Source organism: Malaya genurostris, chromosome 3, assembly GCF_030247185.1.
Source record: "Malaya genurostris strain Urasoe2022 chromosome 3, Malgen_1.1, whole genome shotgun sequence".
NCBI classification, from domain to species: domain Eukaryota; kingdom Metazoa; phylum Arthropoda; class Insecta; order Diptera; family Culicidae; genus Malaya; species Malaya genurostris.
Genome location: NC_080572.1, coordinates 59923408 through 59947907, shown reverse-complemented (window position 1 = coordinate 59947907; position 24500 = coordinate 59923408). Strand labels below are relative to the sequence as shown.

Sequence of the window (24500 nt, the reverse complement as noted above, 5' to 3'; positions counted from 1 at the left end):
TCGATCAGGCCGAGGGTTCGAAAGCTGTACAATACGATTCTTGCTGGAAATTTGAACTGCATAATCATGGACGACGATACCTACGTGAAACTCGATTACAAATCCTTTCCGGGACCACAATATTATACGGTGCGAGAAGGGCAAGTGTTAAACCAGTCCGAAACATCGATTGAAGTCGAAAAATTTGGTAAGAAAGCTATGGTCTGGCAAACAATTTGTAGCTGCGGTAAGATTTCGAAACCCGTCATCACCACTGCTTCAATGAACAGCGAAATATACATCAAGGAATGTTTACAAAAAACGACTTCTACGCATGATTCGAAGCCACAAGGATCCTGTTGTCTTCTGGCGAGATCTTGCTTCTTGCCACTACTCGAAATCAACGGTAGAATGGTATACTACCAAAAATGTCACTTTCGTCCCAAAAGACATGAATCCACCAAATTGCCCACAATTTCGACCAATTGAGGAATTTTGGGCATTAACGAAGGCACATCTTAGGAAACATGTCTCGGCAGCCGAAACCATTTAACAGTTCGAAAAAGATTGGAAAAAAGTGTCAAAGCTTATCGCCAAGAAGTCTGCACGGAATTTAATGAGGAACGTGCGCAAGAAGGTGCGCCAGCTAGTCTACAATGGCTAAGTAGCAAATGTTGAGAATAATATTCTGCTGTAGTCTAATATTATTAATATTATTAAAAAATTTGAATATCTAACACTTGTGAATTATTTACAGCGAAATCAAAGTGCGTCCATACTTTCTGGGACAGTCTTTAGTCACACTCACTTGTGGTCTAAAATTATTACTTGGAATAGGTATTTACTCGCTCCTAGTGACCTAACTCTCACATGCAGCTACTTTCAAGACCTTATATGTGAGATATCCTCTTTGTGAGGAGTGGAGTCTGGTTACTAGGAAAGACAACCTGATGAACACATAGTTTGTTATATTGACGGCCATGAAATAGGACTAGAGCAGTTTCATTCACTTGATGGATATTGTACTTCAGCAATCAATCAGTAATCAGATAAATCCAGCAAACAAATAAATACTGTGTTCCAAGCAGAATTCTGCGCGATTCTGTGTGGGGCCGATAAGTTGGCTAGAGCCACGGATAAAAGAACCAGCTGTACCACTGTCAACTAGTTGGATAAAGTGCAAGATTCGTTCTTGGTCTGCATCCAAACATACCAGCTATTGGTCAGAGCTCAACTCAACTGTCACATGGCTACTATTCAGCGTACTGAGTATTATTCGTGTAATTTGTGTGAATACGATTACGGTACTTTATATCATCTGATATGTAATTTCTGATTTTTGGCTATCCATACATGGTTGAATCTGTGTATGGAGAGCTAAAATTGAAGGATATTCTATCGTTTTTTACCCAATGTGATAAGGAGCAGTAGCCAGAGGAGTTCATCAAGAAATGAGCTCGGTTTGAAGTAAACGAAGAAGGATTAATATTCTGAGCCATGTAATCAAAATACAAGGACATAAACGGGTTTGAGAATTAAGCTCAACTAACCTTTTGAAGTTTTCAACCACCAGAGGATTCAAAATGTCACTTCGAATGAGCAAACCTCATATCGAAGATCCCAGAACCGGGTTTTCAATGAATGAACGCCCGCCAGTATTTCGAGGCTCATCCTATGAGTCGATTGCATGCAACCCAAGGCAATACGCAAACAACGATACTGAATTATTTCCAGCTTGATGAAATGAGTTTTCGCGGTGGATAGGAAGCAAAATCATGCGTTTTCTATCACGGACAATATCGTTGTTTGGTAAAGCCTGATCAGGTCTCCTAGATGGGCACCCCACCAAGTTCCGGTTATTGTGCGGAGAAAATTGATTCTTTGTTGATATTTTCGTTTCAGATACCTAATATGACATCCCCAGGTGCTTTTGGAGTCGAACCAGATCCCGAGATATTTAAATGTGAAGACTTGAGCTATGGTTTCATCCCTTAGTTGAAGCTGTAATTGTGCTAGTTCTCGCTTCCTTGAAAATACAACCAGCTTAGTTTTCTCCGTAGAGAACTCGATACCCATTTAAAGAGCCCCCATGTGAACAAGTTGTTGAGGGTGTCTTGTAATGGTCCTTGGAGATCGGTAGCTTTGGGTCCTGTAATGGACACAACGCTGTCGTCGGAAAGATGTCTTAGCGAGCAAGATGTATTGATATTCATCGTATCTTTTACGTGAAAATTGTATAAAAGGGGGCTTAAGCATGAGCCATCACACCATGCGCTGTCTAGATGGAAGAGAATCATTTTTTCGATGTATGTAAAGTCTTCGTACCATTGAAGAGAATAGTTTCCCGTGCGTTGTCCAAAAACTCTATCAAGACAAAATACGTGGTGGCTTCTAGAGAACAAGGCAACGCTAATCTTGATATAGAATCTTAGAAACGATTTTTCGTTACTATAGAGTATAACACTAGTGGACAACACGGAAAAGAGCAAGTTTGATTATACGAAAGGTGCCTCCCGGAAAATTTCCGTTGAATCACAGAACCTATGACCGCTGAGAGCTGTTAACCATATCCTAATTCTACCAACGGCTGCTAGTCAACTAACACCGGATTATGCTTCGATACTGAACCATTCCGGGGCTTTCCGTGATGATACAAATGTTGAGCGCCCGGTTTTATGATATAGAAAAGCATAAAATACGCCGAATCTCGCCACAAATAGAACAATAATGACCCATAGGTGGACTTCATTTCGTGATTAATTTCGTTGAACCAGTCACCTTTCCACAAAGTGATAGCTAAATATTTGCTAACATGTCAAAATAATCCAAAGCATCGAATTTGCCATAATCAATGGAGGTTGTCATCATATCTTTTCGACTGGGCGAAACATCAATCCCGGTGCGATTGAATTGGTCCGTTTTGTGGCGGACCGAGCAGATTAGGTATTGAATAATGGCCCTTTCACTACTGCTGCCACTGCTTATGGTTTGGTTGGCTGGACGTTGGCACTCCCATTCAGGAATACAGCCAAAGTCGTAACAGTTCGACCGACAACGAGAACACGGCACACCTTTTCGCTGCCAGCTAGGATAGGACGTTTTTTTTTTCGTTCGCGTTGATAGCTTTTACCCTTGTGCTATCATCTACCCAGGTTAATGTATTTCCTGTGCGGGTCTTCTATGGGAAATTGTGTTTCCTGCGAACTCCACCGAAGCGAATGGACGACATTGTTGGTGGGCAGCTGGAACGTGAACATCCAAGGTCGATGATGATTCCTGCAGGAGTTCTTTTTTTCATTGCTTGAGCAACTACATTGAACAAACTATGACGAACGAATTTCTACCGAGCTATTCCGGGACGAGCTCTAAGCTGGTTATTAAAGTTTGCCATAAAACGATATTTTTAATTGGCCCTGTGAGCCAACCAGATATGTTCGCCAGCAGAAGTACAATGTTCGTCTTTTTATAACCTGATTGCAATGTATGCAGATGAATTTTTCATGTCAGATATTATCGAATACGGGGACAATTCTTCGCTGATGCATAGAGCCAAGTTTAACGGAGTAAAAACGTTAGTCTTGTGTTTAAGTATAATTGATTGAAAAATCTCAAATATCAGGATTATTTATTCTTAATTTAATTATCAGGATTATTTATTCTTAATTTAATTCCCATTACTTTTTTTTATAAAACTCATGTTTCGAGGCTCGATGTACTCAAACCTTTAAATTACAAAGTCTGTTTCCACAAAATATTCGATTGACGCAACTCTTTCTACCAAAGAAATCCCAAATAACGTAACATTTTTAAAGAAACCTACTTCTTAAAAAAAGGTTTATTAATAATGTGAAAACGTCCAGTCAGTTCGAAGTGTAAGTACAAAAGTGAGCATTAGCTCATTTATTAGAAAAAGCGTAAAAGACAGCAGTGTTGCGCGCAGCGCTGATTTGTTTGCTGAATACACTCTAAAGTGTAAGTAATGAGAATTCAATATACAATAGTTCTTGCTCTTAAAAAAAGAATGAACAATGATACAAACAATAAAAAAAACTCAAAAATATTCGAATTCATTTCCGATTCTAGGTTTTCTAGCTCTTTTCGAACGCCTAGGTAGGCCAGTTAGAGCTACCGGATCTGGTGGAAATTTTCGATCTAAAAATTTGTGTATCAGGATCATTCGACGGTTGAATGGCATTTCGATCTGGTATTTGCCGGACATCGCTTCCATCTTGTGTTGCCACTACAGGTTCCTCGACAGTCAGGATTGGCCGACCAGTCTTGACCACTCGCATCGATGGTCTTGGCTGATATGGTGAACCTTGTTTATTCGTAACGATTCTTATTTGGCTTCGATGAACCGTAGCAGTCGCCTCGTTTCCAACCATGATCTGCAATAAATTCTTAGAGAAACGTTTTAGAACTGATGCCTCAATCCATTTTCCACGTATATGAGACATATTGTGTTTATACCACACACTATCTCCTGGTGTCAGAGTATCTATTAGATCAGGCAGATCCGCCTTATTGTCATAATCAGATTTTGTATCATCATCATTTAGAGTATAAGTCGCTAACATTTTTTTAAAGTGTTTCTTAGGGTTAACCAAATCGATTAACATTTTTGGAGTATAAGAAAATACTTTTTCAGAAGGAAAACTGCCCTGCATCGTCATATTAAGGTTTCTATAATTTATTAGGAATAGATCTATCTGATCTTCCAAATTCAAGCCAAACATTCCCGGTTCCAGCAAGAACTTTTTAAGAACATATTTTACCGTTCTTATCAGTCTCTCTGCCTGGCCTTTACTAGCAGGATTATATGAAGGACTGTTTAATACTTTTATACCCTGTCTTTCCAGAAAACTTTTGAAGGAATGCGAGTTGAACGGAGGACCATTGTCAGATACTAAAACGTCCGAGCAAAGAATTCAATCAGTTCCATCAAAACTTCAGGAATACTGGTTCCTTTGCTTATAATCTCTTCCTCCACCCGTTAAGAGAAATTTTGTGTTCATTTTGAAATAATTTGTTGTTTTGTAATATTTGCCATACTTGCAAACATAACAAGCAGCAAAAAACCTTTTAATAGTAGTGCTTAAACCATTCCAGTAAACTATGCGTTTTTTCATTTTTGCGTCACCAGTGTTACTTCTATTTGCCAATTTTATTATATCGGTTTGACTATTTTGTGAAATAATCACCTCAGCTTGAAATCTAGTTGCAAATACTGAATAAATGTCCTCTTTATCGAAAATCACCCTTAACTTATCAAAATACTTCAAAACATTTTGTTTCGAAAGAAAATGAACGTCATATGCTGATTCAATTTTTGGAACGATAGTTTTTCCAATCGAATCAGTTCCAAAATTGTTAACCGGTTTAGATAGGTTCTTGACACGTATATCAGAAAATGGAAATTTTAAATCAGTAATCAATGTTTCATTGTGTATCTTTGTAATATTGTTCACTGGCATCCAATCGTCCAGGAAATAATTTTTCCAGTTGGGAAAGAAATCATTCAACCATGGTCGGCCTAATAATGGAATAAACTGATAGCTACAATCAAGGACCAATAATCGCAGTTTAGCTTTTCTTCCTTTATATTCAACCTTAACCTCAACTTCCCCAGATATCTTCAACCTGGAACCATTTATCAGTTGTTTAGAGCAGCGGTTCCCAAAGTGGTCGATATAGACCCCTTGGGGTCGATATCCTTTTTGCGGGGGTCGACGGGGTCTAGAAATCGGCCCCCTTATGTTTGATATAAGTTGTTATTTGAAATATTTACACTAAAAAAGTTGTTTATTTGACCATCCACATAATTTTACATCAATACTAAAAGAGCAAGAAATTGAATTTTCAAAGGAACTTGTTGATGGGGGTCTGAGACCTAAATTAATTTTAGTAAAGGGGTCCATGACCCTAAATAGTTTGGGAACCCCTGGTTTAGAGCATTCAAATAAAGGAAGGCTGAATTTAGAAACAAACAAATCTTTTCCAATTACTGAAACAGAAGTACCACTGTCAACTTCCATCTGTACAGGAATATTTTCAATATTAACATCCAATAAACGCTGATACGCTGATCAATCGGCCATTGTTGGTCGTCCATTTTGTATTGACCACGAGCTGAACTAGCCGACGAATCACGATTTTTAAAACGGTGTGAGTGAAACTGTACTCTCTGATTATCTTCCGTCGGTCGTATTTCAGGCCGAACACCAAGCCGACTTTTCACCGAACCGCGAAAATTTTGCTGTCAAAGGGTACCTGGTGTCCAGTGAAGCTACAAAATCGACATCGCTGTTCGTTAAAGCTTTTGAATGAGTAGCCGCCATTTCCCACATAGCGATAATTTTCTCCGCCTGTTCAAGCGTCAACTTGGAGCTATCCTCCGTAAAAAGACGATGCTTAAGCGAGCCACCAGACAACCCAACCAAAATACGGCCAAGAATAAGACGATTCTTTTGTTCCCCAAATTCGCAATGCTCCGTTTGGAGTTTTAACGAAAATATAAAATCGCTTGCCGATTCTCCCGGTTGTTGCACCTTTGTGCCGAAATTATATCTTCGGAGCAAGACTGAATCAGTTTTATCAAGTCTCTCCTTAAGTTTTTGCACTAATACATCATACGACACTTCATCCATCATTGCTTCTGTGGGGTAGAGTTTTTCTGCTATACTGAACAAAAAATCTCCTCCCAAGATGAACATCTAATCCTTTTTTTCATTATCTTTAACTTTGTTGACACGAAAATGGACCGCTAAACGTTTATTCCACGTAGCAAAAAATAAGACATATTTGCTAAAATTCAGATCAAAATCAAACGTACAACAAATATCTATAAATTTTCAATAAACACAACAACTCTGAATCAGCAATTATAAGCTTAATATTCAAGTCAAGAACTAAAAAAAATATCCGTTACTCACCGGAATAAACTGTCACTCACAAACCACAACTTTTCACCACAACTTGCTATGAAAAATATTGAATTGTTCTCAAAACTGACGCCGCGTGGTAAAAAAACAAAATGGCTTATCGCAATTAACGAAAAACGCTAACAATTTCCGAACAAAGCGGATCCGCGAACAAAACCACCACACAATAACTTTTCCCACATAGAAAAAAACACCACGCTTACCTTAGATGTCAATGCCGGAATAATCAGCAGCCTTCGAAATCATCCAACAACCGACTCCGTTGTTCCCGCTGCTATCTGCAACCTTGAAACAGCTCACGCCGAAAATACAACCGTTGCCGAAATGTTCCAGAATTTTACTTTTACTTTCCCTCGTCGCCACTAATATGTATGCAGGGGTTTCTTTACAAGTTATTAAAGTACGTCCAGTCAGTTCGAAGTGTAAGTACAAAAGTGAGCATTAGCTCATTTATTAGAAAAAGCTTAGAAGACAGTGTTGCGCGCAGCGCTGATTTGTTTGCTGAGTACACTCTAAAGTGTAAGTAATAAGAATTCAATGTACAATACTTTCTATATGAGAAAAGCAAAGATGTGGGAAGGGTTAAAAAATCAATTTTTATGCAAAACTTCATTTGTCAGTTCTATCATTCGCAAACAATTCAAGCGCCTAAACTGGATTAGGGTTCTAATCGGTCACTTGAATAAGTGTTTAGTTCAGTGCATCCTTTTTTATTATGGGAATCTTCAATTGTTTCATTTTTAACGTAATTGTGCTTGGTCGTGTCTTGCATACAACCTTGTATTTTTTTTTTCTTTTCGACAATGACATTTTCTATAGCATGATTAAATTAAATTTCCAAAGTCGTAAATTATCAATTCGACGTCTACCAGACGAAATATTTTTCATGTTGAAGCATATTTAAAGTTTGAACGAAACACCGATTTATATCATTAGCATTCAAGGCTCATACTATCGTACACAAATTATAAGACGATGTTGCGTAGAATCCTGCCAAGCAAAGAATTACCAGTTTCTATTTAATTTAATTTAATTTAGTTAATATTTCTAACAAGTCGTTACTGCACATCAGTTTACAGCTCAAGCCGTGCCACGTGTATTGACATAATGGGGACCCAGTTTTATCCCAATGTAGTAGAAACAGGTGGGGTAAACACAGCTGTTTTTTGTTAGTGTAATTAACTTTACTTCAAAAAGCCAATTTACAGTAAAAACCACGTGCTTGCTTTCGTCACATCGTTTGGACTAGTTGGCATTGAATCAAAGCATGTTTATTTTTCATGTATGTCATCATACCGAACTATTTACAATTTTTTGGTTACCAACGCAAGAAAGCCATGTGGTCTGCCCCACCTGTTTGTATCGCATTGGTTTTATCCAGCAGATAAAATCGCAAATCATTGTGAAAAATAAAACCAGGCAGAGTGTCATCGTTATTATCGTCGTTTTCTTAACGAGAGAAGATGCCGTGTTATGTACTGCGAGTAATTGCAACCCCATCCTCCCCATCGAATCCCTCAAAAAAAAACAACAAAGCAACCCACCGAGAATAAACTTCAAAGCGACGGGCAGAAGTCGACCACGGTTAGGGTAGTACCAAAGACATCATATTAACAAGATATCCAGCTCTCACATTCCTCGAACAAATCATTGGCAACATCCTTTTTTGCGAGCATGTCGCCCTCAGGTGAGTTCGCATCGAATCTCATACATAGAAGTAGGGGAGAGAAATGTCAAATTCGTGCGCGCCAAAATAGCAGGGCTGCACACCCATTCAATTGACATGATATGTTGAATGGGATGCCGTACGATGGCGTTGCTGAACTGAAGATTGATGTCGCTCCAAGCTGACAGGGTCTGGTAGTACGCAAGACTGTTCATAATTCCAGTCAACCGGCTTGATATTCGCGGCGACAGAGATTAGTGTGAAGTTTTGTTTTCAAACTAATTCAAACAGTTTGGAATTAGTAAAATAAATTTCTATCGCTTGATACCGAACTGAACCTAATTTCCACACAAAGTTTGAAATCTAGTTCCAATGCCCTTGAACTGAAATTCAGATAGATTTCGAGTCAAATTCTTGTATCATTTTCAAGAAACTACTCTGGTTTTGTTTTATGGTCCTCGCTCGCAACCATACTTCGTATTTCACCAAACAAAGTACCCGAGGTATGCAAAACGATCCTTGTGACGCCAATTCCAATAGTGGCTTGTCCTAAAAAAACAACCAGCTATTTTGCTAACCGCTTGTTGCTGATGTGCCAGTGTTGTCACAGTTATGTTGTGTCACACGGTAAGGACGACACAATTTGGCATCCAAAATTTTCTAACTATCACATTTCGATCCCTGTTGAGAGCTGTTCCATCATTCATTGCTGTGAAGGTTTTCTGTCGTTTGTGTTTTTATTTGTCTTACTTTTCTGGCGAATCAAAACCTGTATTGGACTGGAGAAAATTTGAAAAACAGACACCAGTTTGCAGACATTTTATTTGCATAACCGATACTGTTCCTGAATGAGCAGTAAATGGTTTAAATAATGGCAATTAAAAAGGTAAGAGAAAAACTTGTTTTGATCTAGCTAGTGGTGTAATGATGCGCCTTTCTCATAATCGTTTGTATAAAAAAAATTCCAATTAGGAGTTTTTGAGCAAGGAGGAACCGGTGCACCCATCAACTATCATAACCTAAAAATTGAAACTGTTTATAGTCAAATTCAGAAGAATGATTATCACTTTAAATAACAGTGAAAATTCTAAACACTTATCACGCTATAACTCCGTAACCGAAAACCGCTTCTGAAGATCTCTAGCGAAAACCGATCTGACCAACTCTGAATAATCGACGTTAGCTCTGTTTTCATGTTTTTGATAAATATTTCCGGTACTTCCGGAAACCGGAAATAGTGAAACGGAACAGCCGATGACGATGCAAACCAGACCATATCAATCTGAGTTTGTAGACATTGACATTCAAAAAACTCTGAGAAAAAAGCAATGTCTTAGTTTTGCACTCCTTTTATGAAAATTGATCTTTCTGTTTCGACAGATTTCTCAACCGATTCTTGGCTACGATCCTACTAAAAATTAAACCTGATTGGGATTCGAATGTACGACAACTGGCTTGTAAAACCAGTGCCGCATGCATTAAGTAATCGTAGGTAGTTCCAGTTCAGAGTTTTTTTACCATTACTTCCGGAACATGAAGAAAAAAGCTCTAGATATCGGCTCTTCCTAACCGGTATTCGAATCGGAATAAAATTCTACAGCTTTTAGAGAGAATTTCGTTTGAATCTAAATTCATGAAAATCAATTAAACAATCTCCGATAATATCAAGCGTTTATTTTTTGGTATTTTTTGTAACGCGTTCTCAATGAACTGATTCGAATGCAATATGGCACCTAGTCATCCGAGCTTGGATCAAAAATTGATTTTTACAGTGACAGTATACTCATTCTGTATGAGAAACGCAAAATTAAAAAACCACAGAATAAAAACGAAAACAACTTGGAATAAATAGAAAATATCATGGGTAGAAAAAAAAACACGAAGTAAAAAGAAATCAACATGGCGTAGATAGAAAAAAAAATAGTGAAGAATAAATTAATAGCAAAGAATAAGTAAATAGTAAAGCCGTTTGCTAAGCCTGATTGCACTAGGAATGAAAAAGTGCCAAACTCGTGGTCGAAGCAGAAAATAGCCTCCCAATTCAAGGTGAACAAATACATTGTGTCGAAGGCAAGAGAATCAACGGACGAGAAAAAAGCCAAGAAACAAACGGGACGCAGCAGGAACGAAACGATAGAAAACGAGGTGCTTCAATATTTCAACAGCGATTACGTCAGTAGAGTAATGCCGGGATCAAGAGATTACGTCACAGTCAAAATGAATGGTAAGTGTGAACGCAAGCAAAAACGAAATTTATTTGGGTTATAAGTAGGAATTTCCAGATCGAAATATTGGATTTAGTACATTTGCAGCATTAAGACCAAAACACTGCAAGTGGCTGGGAAGTTCTGGTTCACATAACATATGTGTTTGCACAATCCATGATAATGTTTCATGAATGATTCATGCTGTTGAAAAATATTTCAACTCTCTTTGAACCTACAAAAAACTAAATATGTCATGTTCCGATCGTCTAGGAAAGTTGTCCCCACTCTTCCCAACTTAATTATTGAAGAAAATGTTATAGAAAGAGTGGAAGTTTTCAAATATTTGGGCATCCATCTGGATTCTACGTTGTCCTGGGAACATCATATAAAGGAAATCGAAAAGAAAGTCTCATTAAGGAGTGTATCGCAAAGTAGTTAGCAACATTGATTATTGAATAAAAAGCGAAAAAAAAACATATTTTGACATCAGTTTTCGATATATTGGGCGGGGTTGGCGGTTCAATGCATAGGGCACTGGTCTTACAAACCAGTTGTCGTATGTTCGAGCCCCGACCTGGAAGGATTCGTAGTGTCAGTAGAATCGTAGCACCAGCCATGCAATGGTTCTGTACATTCTAAATCGGCTGCTCTAAATTCCACTACAGGAATGTAATACCAAGGCTTTTTTTCGATATATTGTAGAAAAAATACATTTTTATGCATTTCACTGATTATATTGAAGAAAATCCTAGTTTCTGTGAAACGCTCGCACTTTGGACATGATAATCTTCATTAAATTCTGCACAGTTACTTTTGTGACTTTCCTGGTGGCAGCTGTCCAGTTTTTTTTAACTCCTGCATGTTTTGGGACATTGTACCTTCCTTCCGAAAGTGCCGCCTGACAATTGCCCAACACCTTTCAATTGGCCGAAGATCCGGGCAGTTTGGTGGGTGGATGTCCTTTTCCATGAATTGTACATTATTTTTCGACAACCACTGTAGAACGGAGTTGGCATAGTGGGCTGAAGCCAAATCCGGCCAGAAGAGAGGAGGAGCCTTATGCTTTCTGTACAGTATCAGCATTCTCTTCTTCAAACATTCTTCCTCGTACACCTTGGCGTTAATTGTGCCCTTCGTGAAGAAAATCGACGACCGCAAACCACAGGTACAAATTGCTTACCAGACCAACACCTTCTGCCCAAACTTTTCCATCGCCACCTTGGTGTCAGCGTCGTCCAGGTCCTGGTACACCGATTTCGTATAATTTTGCGGTCCGGGCAGCACTCAAGAGTTTTCCTTGGCGTTGGTTTCGTCGTCGATCAGGATGCATCCGTCTTTATTCTGTAGAATCCGGTTATACAGTTTTCGCGCTCTTGTTTTGGCCTGAACTTGCTGTACCAGGGACTTTTTCGGCACCTTCTGTTTCTTGTACGTTTTCAGGGAGTTCCGAACTTTGATCCGTTGAATCATCCCGATGCTGGTGTTGAACTTCTTGGCCAAATCCCGCGCCGACGCCGATGGGTTTTTCCTGATGTACTCAACCACTTTTAAGTCCCGGCCGGGCTGGCTGGAAGCCGTTTTCCTACCGGATCGGGGCAAATCCTTCAGGAAAAGGGTCTTACCGAACTTCTCGATAATATTTTTGACACTGGTGTGGTGCACTTTCACCCGTTTTGCAATTTCGTTGTACGTGACACCACTTTCTGAGCACCAAGTGTGCAGAATTTTCTTTCGCGTTTCCGGATCAATTCGACTCATCATTGAAACGATAAACCGTACCGAAACCAATCGATTGCGCAGCTGTTATTGACATGTAAACAAACATGTCACCGCAAAACACGCTGCAAAATATTAAGCCATTTCAAAATAATAACTGTTTGAATGTTGCTAACTACTTATCGATACACTCCTTATTGTGTGGAATTTTAGAACGTAAGTCATTTTCCACCACGGAAGACACTTATTCTGTTCTATTTCGCTCATATTCATCCTTGCTTGAGATACCTCATTGTTGTTTGGGGTAGAGCCTGCAAGTCAAAATTGAAGAAATTGCAAATATTGCAAAAGCGTTGTATCAGAATAATATTCGATCAACCCTTTCTATTTCCTACAGTTCAGCTTTATACAGATCTTCCTCATAAAATCTTACCCATTCTAGGCATCTGCAACCAACATACATTAATCTTAATCCACAACATAATACATAATCCAGAGACTGTTCACAATATAACAATAAATACAACACCTCGAATTCACAACACAAGGCAAGTTAATCATCTATCGCGATCACGTTTATTTTCAAATTTTGGTCAGAAACGAATTACATTCATTGGTCCAGCAATATATAACAAACTGCCCAGAGAAATACAGAACATCACACATCGTCACTCTTTCAAATACAGCATCGAAAACTACTTAAGAACTCGTATACGCCAATTACTAATCTAAGTTACTAATTATGTATTTTGTGTCTTTAATCTTACGTGTTATATGTAAACCGTCTACAAACAGCTAAATGTAATTATTTACTCAACGCGTTAGAATCACCTAAATTGTAACTATTTCTTGTAAATAACAGATCGGCTGAAAAGTTCGTATCGTTTCTATGAGAGGGTGCCACTAGAATTAAATCCATACTATTTTCAGTTAGTACCAACCTTCAAAAGATACGTGTATAAATTTGACAGCTGTCTGATTATTAGTTTGTGAGATATTGCATTTTGAGTGAAGCTACTTTTGTTATTGTGAAAAAATGGAAAAAAGGAATTTCGTGTGTTGATGAAACACCACTTTTTGATGAAAAAAAGTGCCGCCGATACCAAAAAATGGCTTGATGAGTGTTATTCAGACTCTGCACCGGGCGAAGCAACAATTCGTAAGTGGTTTGCAAAATTTCGTACTGGTCATATGAGCATCGAAGACGATGAACGCAGTGGACGTCCAAAAGAGGCTGTTACCGATGAAAACGTGAAAAAAATCCACAAAATGATTTTCAATGACCGTAAAGTGAAGTTGATCGAGATAGCTGACACCCTAAAGATATCAAAGGAACGTGTTGGACATATTATTCACGAATATTTGGATACGAGAAAGCTTTGTGCAAAATGGGTGTCGCGTGAGCTCACAATCGATCAAAAACAACAACGAAAAACCATGCTGAAATTGAACGAATTGGGCTTCGAATTGCTTCTTCATCCACCGTATTCTCCAGATTTGGCCCCCAGTGATTTTTTCCTGTTCTCAGACCTCAAGAGAATGCTCGCTGGTAAAAAATTTAGAAGCAATGAAGAGGTAATCGCTGAAACTGAGGCCTATTTTGAGGCAAAGGACAAATCGTACTACAAAAATGGTATCGAAAAGTTGGAAGATCGCTTTAATCGCTGTATCGCCTCTGATGGCAATTATGTTGAATAATAAAAACGAATTTTGGCAAAAAAATGTGTGTTTCTATTAAACGATACGAACTTTTCAGCCGAACTGTTATATGTGCTCCTTTAAAAGGACAAATAATCCACTAGAAACACACTTTTCGTTTTTGTCATATTTAGTATAGCTCTCTATTTATTAATGTTATTTCAAGAAATTTAATATTTTCAGCCATTTTGGATATAGTATAGTAGTAATTCAATATTTGTTTTGTAGTTGTTGTTGCCAAAGGCTGAAAATGGTGCCCATTACCAGGGGGCTCAAATACGAGCCTTTTCGCGTGGGGGAGAGTGGAGGGTTTATGGAAAAAAAGTATGATGAAAGGAATTATTATTTAAAAAAGCTATTATATGACTCATCAAAAAGATTCTGCTACCTCCGTGAATGCGAAAATGGTTCAGCGACACAAGATCTGGAGAGAAGCGAGACAATTAGACAATTTCGAGGAACGTGATTTGACTGAGACCAGATTTGAACAATGGGTTTTTACTGACAGATGTTATCTAGAGAAATTTGTCAAACCAGTAGAAGAATTCGCAGCAAATCTAATTTAAAGACAGGAGAAATTGTAATTATTTGTGATTTTTCAGAATTTTTTTCATTTGTGCTTCAGGATGCTGTTCAAAGCCACATTCATCCGTTTGAAATTTATTATAGAGAATCAGAAGAGCTTAAAAATTTAAGTTTCATTGTGTGTTCAGAAGTGCTTAAACACGATACCATCGCGGTTCAAGTGTTTATTTCACACTTAATGTCATTTTTGGAAGACAAAATTCAAATTAAAAAGGCAATATTTATGTCTGACGGAGCTGCCTCGCAGTACAAATACAGAAAAAAATTTGCAAATTTCTGTAAATTTAAATCAATGTATGACATTGATGCTGAGTGGCATTTTCATGCAACTTCTTATGGTAAAGGACCATGTGATGCACTTGGGGGTAATTTAAAGCGAATAGAACGACGTGAAAGCTTGACTAAACTACATGAACACCCAATCACAACTGCAAAACAATTATATGAATGGGCAGAGCAGAGACGTCGAGATGCATTCACGACCATGTCTTTTTGTTACGTGTCACAAGAAGAATATGAACGGGGTGTGACCGAGTGGAGTAGTGTTTATAAGAATACCAAAATGATTCAGGCGCACAGAAATACCATTCTTTCGTTTCGATTTCAGAAACCACAATCGTCACAAGACTGTATTCGAATGACGATGCACATAGTACTCATACCATTTTAAAAAAACCTAAAACCTTAAATATAATTAGGAATTATTCATGTACATGTAATAATTGTAGATATAGCAAGCAAATAAACAATTCATGGAAATCTAAAAAGTGGTGTTATAATTAAATATCCAAGTATCTCAAGAACAGCTAGTTTTAGAAGAAATGATATCATGGACAAATTTATTGCCTTTAATCTGTAAAATAATATTCTACTGTTTAAATGATTATCTTTCAACGAGAACTTGAAATTTCGAATATATCTGTGAATTGTTTTAGCTGATTTTATTTTTAATTAAGTTTTTCGGATTATTTTGTAATTATTGAGAAAAAAAATCAAAAAATATTTTCAGTGTATATTTTTTTAGAGTGCCCGATTGATTCCCGACAACTTCTTCCTGAACGCCATTTTTGTACAATTAACGGTTTCCGAGGTACAACGATTTGAAAAAGGCAATTTTAGTGAAATGCAAAAATACATACGCCCTTTTCAAAAATCAGTCGTGAGTCGGATTGACCTCTCCATCGGTTCAAAACTTATGGTTTGCCATACTGAAGCCATGTGCAAAGTTTCTTCCAAATCGGAGAAGGTCGAGTCTGATGAGCTGCTAAGCATTTCTGGAATTGCTCATAAGGTACATTAACAGATGCTTTTCGGAACATTTTTTGTTCTAATCGGATAATCAAAGTGATAGAGTGCACTCTAAAATAGGTCACTATAGATACAGACTTCCCTATGCTATGCTAAAACCACAGTTATCTCTCTCTCTCTCTTTTAAGCACTTCACACCCCCAATGACACTGATTTGGGGCAAAGAGTTTTTATGCTTTTAAGAAACTAACTAGGATATAGTCGAATCAAAACAGCAGACTGTCTGTGTGCTGTGTCAGTTCTGCAGAATATCTTGCTGGCGGCAGCATAAGCATAATCCTTAGCCGAAGGTAGTATGTGCTATACGAATACCAGCGGTTTCACTGACGCCCCCTTTCGTCATCATCATCATCGTCATCATCATCATCATCGTTATTATCCTTTTCGAAGGGCTTAGCACTGAGCAAACGTTCTCGGTCGACCAGACCATGCTTTTGCACAGCAAATAGTTTTCGGATGTTTTTAGTTCGTCGTCACTCGTGCCGTTAGCATCAAAATTCAAGTCTCCCCACCCGGGCGAGCAATCGGAGTCGCCGTTTGTCGGATACGATGTTGTGAAAATTCACGCGCCCAAGCGGATAGAGATATCCGCCATCCACCGACCTTGCGGCCGCTCGGTTTGTCCTTGTTTCATCCCTTCGTGTCCGTGTCTGTGGGAGGCAGGCTGCTCCCAGCTCGGTGACGTTGGGTGTTGTAGGCTTTTCGATTCGGCTTTCCAGCAGTGCCTTTCTCGTCGTCCGCCGGAGTAGTGGTGCGTCGGGAGTAGTCTAGTAGTGCTTTCAAGTCGGATAAACAAATCGCGGTCGCGCGTGTTATTCCTACTCTTTTTGGTGATAAATCTTTCCCGACCCCCCTAATTTGCAACTTCAGGTGCACTGCGAGTGGTCTCGTGAGTAGCAGAAACGCCAAAGTGCCCATGGCGATGGGATTCAGCTGTTGAATGCATCTCGAGATGAGTGATGATATCATGCTGGACCGACGGACGCCATCGAGAGTTAGCTGATTACGGTGCGGGTTTTTACGTCTACGCTGATGTTAGCATAACCGTTTCGGTCAGTGCAGGAACGACTAGTGCTGTCCTTCGCAACGTTGGTGAAGTCCTGACAAAACGAAACTATCCACCATCCAGCTGAGAAGATTTTAAGTGCGCGACTGTGAGAACGAGTTTACGATGCTCCGGTGAACAATTTTCCAGTTCGGTTACTTAATATAGTGATGTTTATGAGCTTCGGGCAAACTTTCTAACACACTCGAGGTTTTTCGAATAATTACGGTTTGTTGAACAAATTCAGTCCGGACCTATTACTAATGTCACCAGCGTACATGAGCGTGGTTAATTAATAAAGTCCCCTAAGCGCGAGGGCTTCCCCGAATTGGTTTCGGGAGCTCTAGCAGTAATATTCAGCAAGGGAAATATTATACGAACAGCGCAATCATGAAACTTGCATGATATTTCTGTTTGGCATTTCGACATCGTTTCTGAAATAAAACGAACTGCTCTACAATTAAGTCGTTACGGGTTGAAATTTATTACCTCTGACTGGTCGTTCCAGTGAAATATATTGAACCCGTTCTTTTATTTAACATGTAAATTACTATTAAACTATGATGCTGTTACGATACAATGGTAGCATTGCTAAGAATTGAGATAAATGACACTCCTTAATTCGGGTGCTATCAGTGTTCAGAATGCAGAAGTCATTATTTGTGGAAAATAGTGTATTTTCATGTTATGATAATATACCATGATTAAAATTTTTCGGATTATGAACTATTTGGACTCACATTGCTGAAATTTAAGCGTAACGCACGGTACATTGATGGGTATTACTACGATTGTAATCTTTGCAAAGAAAATTCCGGCTTTATGATTTCAAATAACAATTAAAGGGTAAGGTCACCATGTGCGTCAAAAAAATAGAACCATTTCAGAAACGTTTTCCGGAAATATAGTGAAAACTATCGAAATTTTTTTTGAGTCTTTTATCAAGTGTACTTCAACGTACAAAACAGATTACTTTTACATAATAGCCTCTTCATGATCAAGTTGCTGCGTTTTCACATTTAAAGCAGGAACAAGAACCAAAGTTTTTTTTGTTACAATATGGGTATTTTCGGAACGGAATTGATGAGTAGATGTCGGAAAATGATGTTTGAGGTGGTTCTGAAATCCAAGATGCCGACTTCCGGTTTATCGATATTCCTTGAAAACCCTTGCAATATGAATATTTTCGGAACGGAATTGATGAGTAGATGTCGGAAAATGATGTTTGAAGTGGTTCTGAAATCCAAGATGGCGACTTTCGGTTTGTTGATATTCCTTGAAAACCCATACAATATGGGTATTTTCGGAAGGGAATTGATGAGTAGATGTCAGAAAACGATGTTTGAGGTAGTTTTGAAATTCAAGATGGCGACTTCCGGTTTGTTGATATTCCTTGAAAACCCTTACAATATGGATATTTTCGGATCGGTATAGTGTTTTAAAGGAACACCAAGTTAAAGGAAAATGTCAAAAACTTTCAAAAGATAATAATAAACCGGAAGTCACTGGTTTGCATTTCAAAACCACCTCAAATATAATTTTCCGACGTCTACTTTTAAATCTCTTTCCGAAAGTACTCATATTGTAAGGGGTTTCAAAAAATATCAACAAATCGGAAGTCGCCATCTTGGATTTAAGAATCACCTCAAACATTGTTTTCTGACATCTACTCATCAATCCCGTTCCGAAAATACCCATATTGTAAGGGTTTTCAAGAAATATCAAGAAACCGGAAGTCGCCATCTTGGATTTCAGAACCACCTCAAACATCGTTTTCTGATATCTACTCATTAACCCCGTTCCGAAAATACCCATATTGTATGGGTTTTCAAGGAATATCAACAAAACGGAAGTCGCCATCTTGAATTTCAGAACTACCTCAAACATCGTTTTCTGACATCTACTCATCAATTCCGTTCCGAAAGTATCCATATTGTAAGGGTTTTCAAGGAATATCAATCAACCGGAATTCGCCATCTTGCATTCAAAACCACTTCAAACATCGTTTTCCGACATCTACTCATCAATTCCGTTCCGAAGATACCCATATTGTTAGGGGTTTTAGGCAATCTCAATAAACCGGAAGCCGCCATCGGTTTCCACAATAATCACACAAAACTTTTTTTACAAAGTAAATTCCAAATAACGTAAACTTTTTTTACGAACCAAATCCCAAATAACGTAAACTTTTTTTACGAACTACCTCTTTTTACGAACCCCCGTTTAGTTCGTAAATGGAGGTTTCGGTGTATATTATAAACCAGTATACCACGTAGGGAATTTCGAAAATACCATTTTTTCGAAAAGTTATAAGCATATAAGTGAAAAGTTCAATTTTCTGTTCGAGATTCGTTTTGACCACAAGACATTTTATTCTTATTCTAGAGGGTTTCATCCAATTTGACGAGAATCGATACTTTTTGAAGACCATGCGTAGTTAGTGTTTGCTAACAGGGGGAATTTGAGGCAAACTGTTTCGAATTTTGCGAAAATCGACAGGCTATATAAAGGTCGTAGGTATAGTGAAAGTATAGTAAGTGTCTCTAATAAAGAAGCTGGAAGTCAAATTATTTGTACATATCAGCAATGTTCCATAACAACTCAGTACATTATCACAAACCAAACTTGGTACAGGTACTTTTTGCAATTCTATTTATTATTTTTTTATCGCGAGCTTAGATATTCATTGCATTGGTGATCGTAAGGGTGAAGTTCAGAGCAAGGACCTCTAAAAAGGGGTGTTTATTATGAAACTTATCTTATTTGTCGACAAACAAGAGGGGGAGAGGAGGATTTAGACTAGGAGAAGGGCGTTTTGAAAATCAATTTTCATCTCCCATTTTTTTGTAAAACAAGAGAAGGGCCAGAATTTCAAAGTCATGTTAGATAGTATTGCTATTGTTGATTTGAATCCATCGCAACTTTTTTTCAAATTTTATTTATTTAAAAGATATTTTTATTCAGGCCTATTTGCGTACAAGCTTTACGTGGCCGAATTAGCGGATTTTTCAAATAAAGAATTTTTTGAAGTGGATCTCGTTGTCACTCTTTTTCTAGCAGGAAAAGGGTTTCCATTCCCCTTCTGCGAGGATTGAGGGGCATTTTGCTCGTGGCTCGTCTCGTCATCCATTGCTGCATCGGTGGTCTTGTTGTTGATTTCCGTCTTCTCTTCATTTTCCTTGTTGTTCGCAGTCTTGAGCTCGTTGCTATACGCTGTAGATGCGCCTTGTTGTACATTGATTGCAGTTGCTGGTTGGTTTGATGGTGAAACAGGAGTACTGCGCTCACTAGTTTGCGTTGTTGAACGGTTGACCTTGTCTTTGGTTGAAGATGTCCTTTTCGCAGTATCAGTGCAAGGTTTACCGTAGTGTGCAAGTTGTTCACAAAACTGACATGTAACCAGCTGATTTTCATAAGTAATCAACGTTTTACACGAATGTGTTCCACCTTGACCACAAATGATGTAAGATAGAATTGCCTCACGTAGTTGCATACGTACCACTCGCACGCCATTCCGGATGCCTCCCTTTCGATGGAAAGGATTTCACCGTACTGCGACATATTCTCCCGAACGAACTTATCGCTGGCCTGCGGGGGAAAGTCATGCACGCGTACTTCTAAGGCATTGTCCACATTGCACAGCGATATTGTATTTAATGTTGTCACACTCAACGCTGTGCACCTCGTTGTTAACCGGAGCGAATTCAAACTTTGCAACGCTTGAAATCTATACAAATTGAATTTGGTCTTGTAGGCCAAGTTTCAGGCTTTGTGAAATCGTATTTGACCATTCCGTACACTCTGTTGTTCACTGCACTGTATTGTCTTTGTTTCTGTTGTTTCGACCGTAAACGATTTTCGACTGTGTTGCGAGCACGAACTGTGGACTTTTTTCAAATGATTTCAAAAGATCTGGTTCCATTTTTCTGGGAAATTAAAAAAAAAACAAAGGGAAAATATTCTTTGTATGCACAGAAAAAATTATGAATTTTACAGGTGACAGTTTTCTACCAACGATACAATTCACACACAGTTCGAAAAAATCTTGTGATTTTACATCTTATAAGATGCACATAACTGGAGCGTCGTATTTCACACAAATTTATATTCAAGAACATGTAAAACTGTGTGATTTGAATACTACATGGCTTGAACTCGAATGATATAAAAAACGAAAGATCGATAGCAACAGTGGGACTTGAACCTAGGAACATTAGATCACAAAGCAAATCGATTAATCCATCGACCACAGAAGCACATATGTGTTTGTTGAATAAATAATACATATAAATCCATACAAAGATAGTTGGTAACCGAGTGAATATTATATTCGGAGCACGTAAAATTCTATTCGAGTGGAATAATGCGTCATTTCAAAAATCAAGTGGCTATGAATTATATCGTTTGCAGGTTTAAGTCACGTTTAAAATTCATTATTTTTTCTGTGCAACTACACTAAAAAAATGAATTTTACAGGTGACCTAATCCCTCATACCATGTAATTCATAAAGACCTAATTTGACAAATGACCGAAAATTTAATTTGTAATAACGTAATGTTAGATTAGCTTAATTTTACTGATTTCGACTGTAACTTTCATTCTGCCAGCAGGTGCGACTTTATGAATGCCCCTTTTACCAGCCAAACAGATGCATGCTTCTGTGGCTCAGTCGATTAGCAGACGTACCTTGCGATCCAATGATTCTCGGTTCAAATCACGGCGGTCATTATTAGTATTAATTTTTTTATTTCAATGAAATTCACGTCATGAAATTTTAGACACTATATTAAATGTTCTTCCATGTACATTCACGTGAACTGCGACGCTCCATTTATGTGCATCTAATAAGATGTAAATTCACAGGGTTTTTTCGAAGTGTGTACTTAATTTTTCAAATGACGCAATATTAATCTCGCACAGAATTTTACACGCTTGGAATGTAATTTGCACTCGGCTACCAAGTGTCGCTTTATGCATTTATATGTATCAATTATTCAATGACCAGATATGAGCTCTGTAGTTCAGTCGAGTAACCGATGTGCTTGTGATCTAATGTTTCTCGGTTCCAGTCGTGCTGCAGCTAACGATCGTTTGTTTTTTATTTCGTTCGTTGAAGCAATGTAATTTTAAAATCACACAATTTTACATGTTCTTGAATAAAATAAAATTTGTGTGAAATACGACACTACATTTATGTGCATCTTATAAGATGTAAAATCACAAAATTTTTCCGAACTGTGTGCCTATGAAAGCGAGTGTATGCAAATTTCAGCATAGCTAGAAACAACCAAACGAATCGCTATTTGGAGCAGGCAATTGAATGGAAATTTACATTACAAAACGAAGCGGTTTGTAAATATACAGTCTTTTTTTTTTATTCAATAGTATAATATATATTTTTAGGCACACTGCTTAAGCTCTAAGATGCCAAGGGTATTTCCTAATCTTAATTAACGACTAACTTTAAACTAGAATAGTATCATTAGATTATGTCGTGTAGAATTTTTGGAAAAAGCTTTTAGCTGGCGTTCGGCAGTGGTCGGTGAATTGAATATTGCATGACTTCCAGTTGGTGCTATCTATGGCCGCTTCCTTTCAGTTCGTGTGGGTCCGCGGGAAACACCCCCAGGCTACGAAGGCCCGGCGGGTGGCCCGCATGCTGGTCATCGACTGGAGCGTAGGACCGTAGGCGGTGATGGTGATGTTACGAAGAGATGAAAAAATAAAAAAAGTAAATATTGTGGAAACCGAGGTAAATAGGGGGTATGGAAACAAAATGTCTGAAAACTACAGAGATCTAATTAGTTGCCATCGAGATGGTGAAGAGACGGGGGAAGGGGGAACGAAAAGTTAGTGACAAAAAAAGATCTTGTTAGTTCCAATGAAGATGGTGGACAGGGACGGTGATCGAGAGAATCGGGCGGATGTTAGTGTCGAACCTGTAGGTGGAGATTATACTTTCTGAGCGAGGTATAACAGATTACACTTGGATATTAATGTGTTTGAAGTACTGGTATATAAGAAGCATATAAGAGATATCCCGACTAGCCAACACATCTCGGACCGGAACTTCAGGTGGTCTACCTCGGGCCCTTAGCGAGTCCTTTAATGAAGACCTGGCGTCACGATACTCCGTACACGTCCATACGACATGCTCGATGTCCTGATAACCGTCACCACAAGCGCAGAGACCGCTCTCCACGATTCCAGTACGCCGGAGATGCGCGTTGAATGTGTAATGGTTTGACATGAGCCGAGACATCACACGAATGAAGTCACGACTCACGTTCATCCCCCTGAATCAAGGTTTCGTCGATACCCTAGGGATAATGGAATGCAGCCATCGTCCCAGTTCGCCATTGCTCCATGAAGTTTGCCAACTTTCGAGAGTTTTCTGACGAGAGATACTGAAAAATTCATTGAAGCAGATTGGTCTTTCGTAAATATCACCTTCTAATGCGCCCACCTTAGCCAATGAGTCTGCCTTTTCATTGCCCGGAATGGAACAATGCGAAGGGACCCAGACTAACGATATTAAATAAGACCGTTCAGATAAAGTTCGCAGGTGTTCCCGTATTTTCCCCAGGAAATATGGGGGATACTTTCCTGGCTTCACTGTGCGGAGAGCTTCTATTGAACTTAGACTGTCCGTGGCAATGAAGTAATGGTCTTTGGGCAAGGTTTCAATGATCTCAAGGGTGTACTGAATAGCAGCTAATTCTGCGACGTAGACTGAAGCCGGATCACTGAGTTTGTACGAAGCGGTGATGTTCTGATTGAAGATTCCGAAGCCTGTGGACCTGTTGATGTTTGATCCGTCAGTGTAAAACATCTTTTCACAGTTGACTGTTCTGAATTTATTATAAAAAATATTTGGGGCCACTTGAGGGCGTACGTGATCCGGGATTCCACGAATTTCTTCTCTCATGGATGTGTCGAAAAACACAGTAGAATCAGAAGTATCCAAGAAATGAGCACGGTTGAAAACAAACGAAGAAGGATTAATATTCTGAGCCATGTAATCGATTTTTCAACGGTAGGACGCCCGCGAGCACTTCGAGACTCATCGTATGAGTCGACTGCATGCAACCTAAGGCAATACGCAAACAACGATACTGAATTCTTTCCAGTTTAATGAAATGGGTGTTTGCGGCGGATCGGAAGCAGAAGCATCCATATTCCATTACGGACAATATCGTTGTTTGGTACAGCCTGATCAGATCTCCTGGGTGGGCACCCCACCAAGTTCCGGTTATTGTGCGAAGAAAATTGATTCTCTGCTGGCATTTTTGTTTCAGATACCTAATGTGACATCCCCAGGTGCCTTTGGAGTCGAACCAGACCCCGAGATATT

At 38.7% G+C, this 24500-nt stretch overlaps 1 protein-coding gene across 15 annotated transcripts in view; it reads left to right on the top strand.

Annotated features, from left to right (window-relative positions):
- The window catches only part of LOC131435913 (probable phospholipid-transporting ATPase IA), a 195220-nt gene that overhangs the window by 8064 nt on the left and 162656 nt on the right, over positions 1-24500 (top strand). For 12 of the 15 annotated variants that reach the window (XR_009230553.1, XR_009230551.1, XR_009230552.1 and 9 more), the window contains exon 1: positions 16824-17373. The exons of 1 other annotated variant lie outside the window; for it this stretch is intronic. The gene's annotated coding sequence lies outside the window, so the exon portion shown is untranslated. Of the gene's footprint in view, positions 1-16822; positions 17374-24500 lie in introns of those variants that run through there. 2 more of the 15 variants (XM_058604186.1, XM_058604189.1) reach the window with 2 other exon arrangements.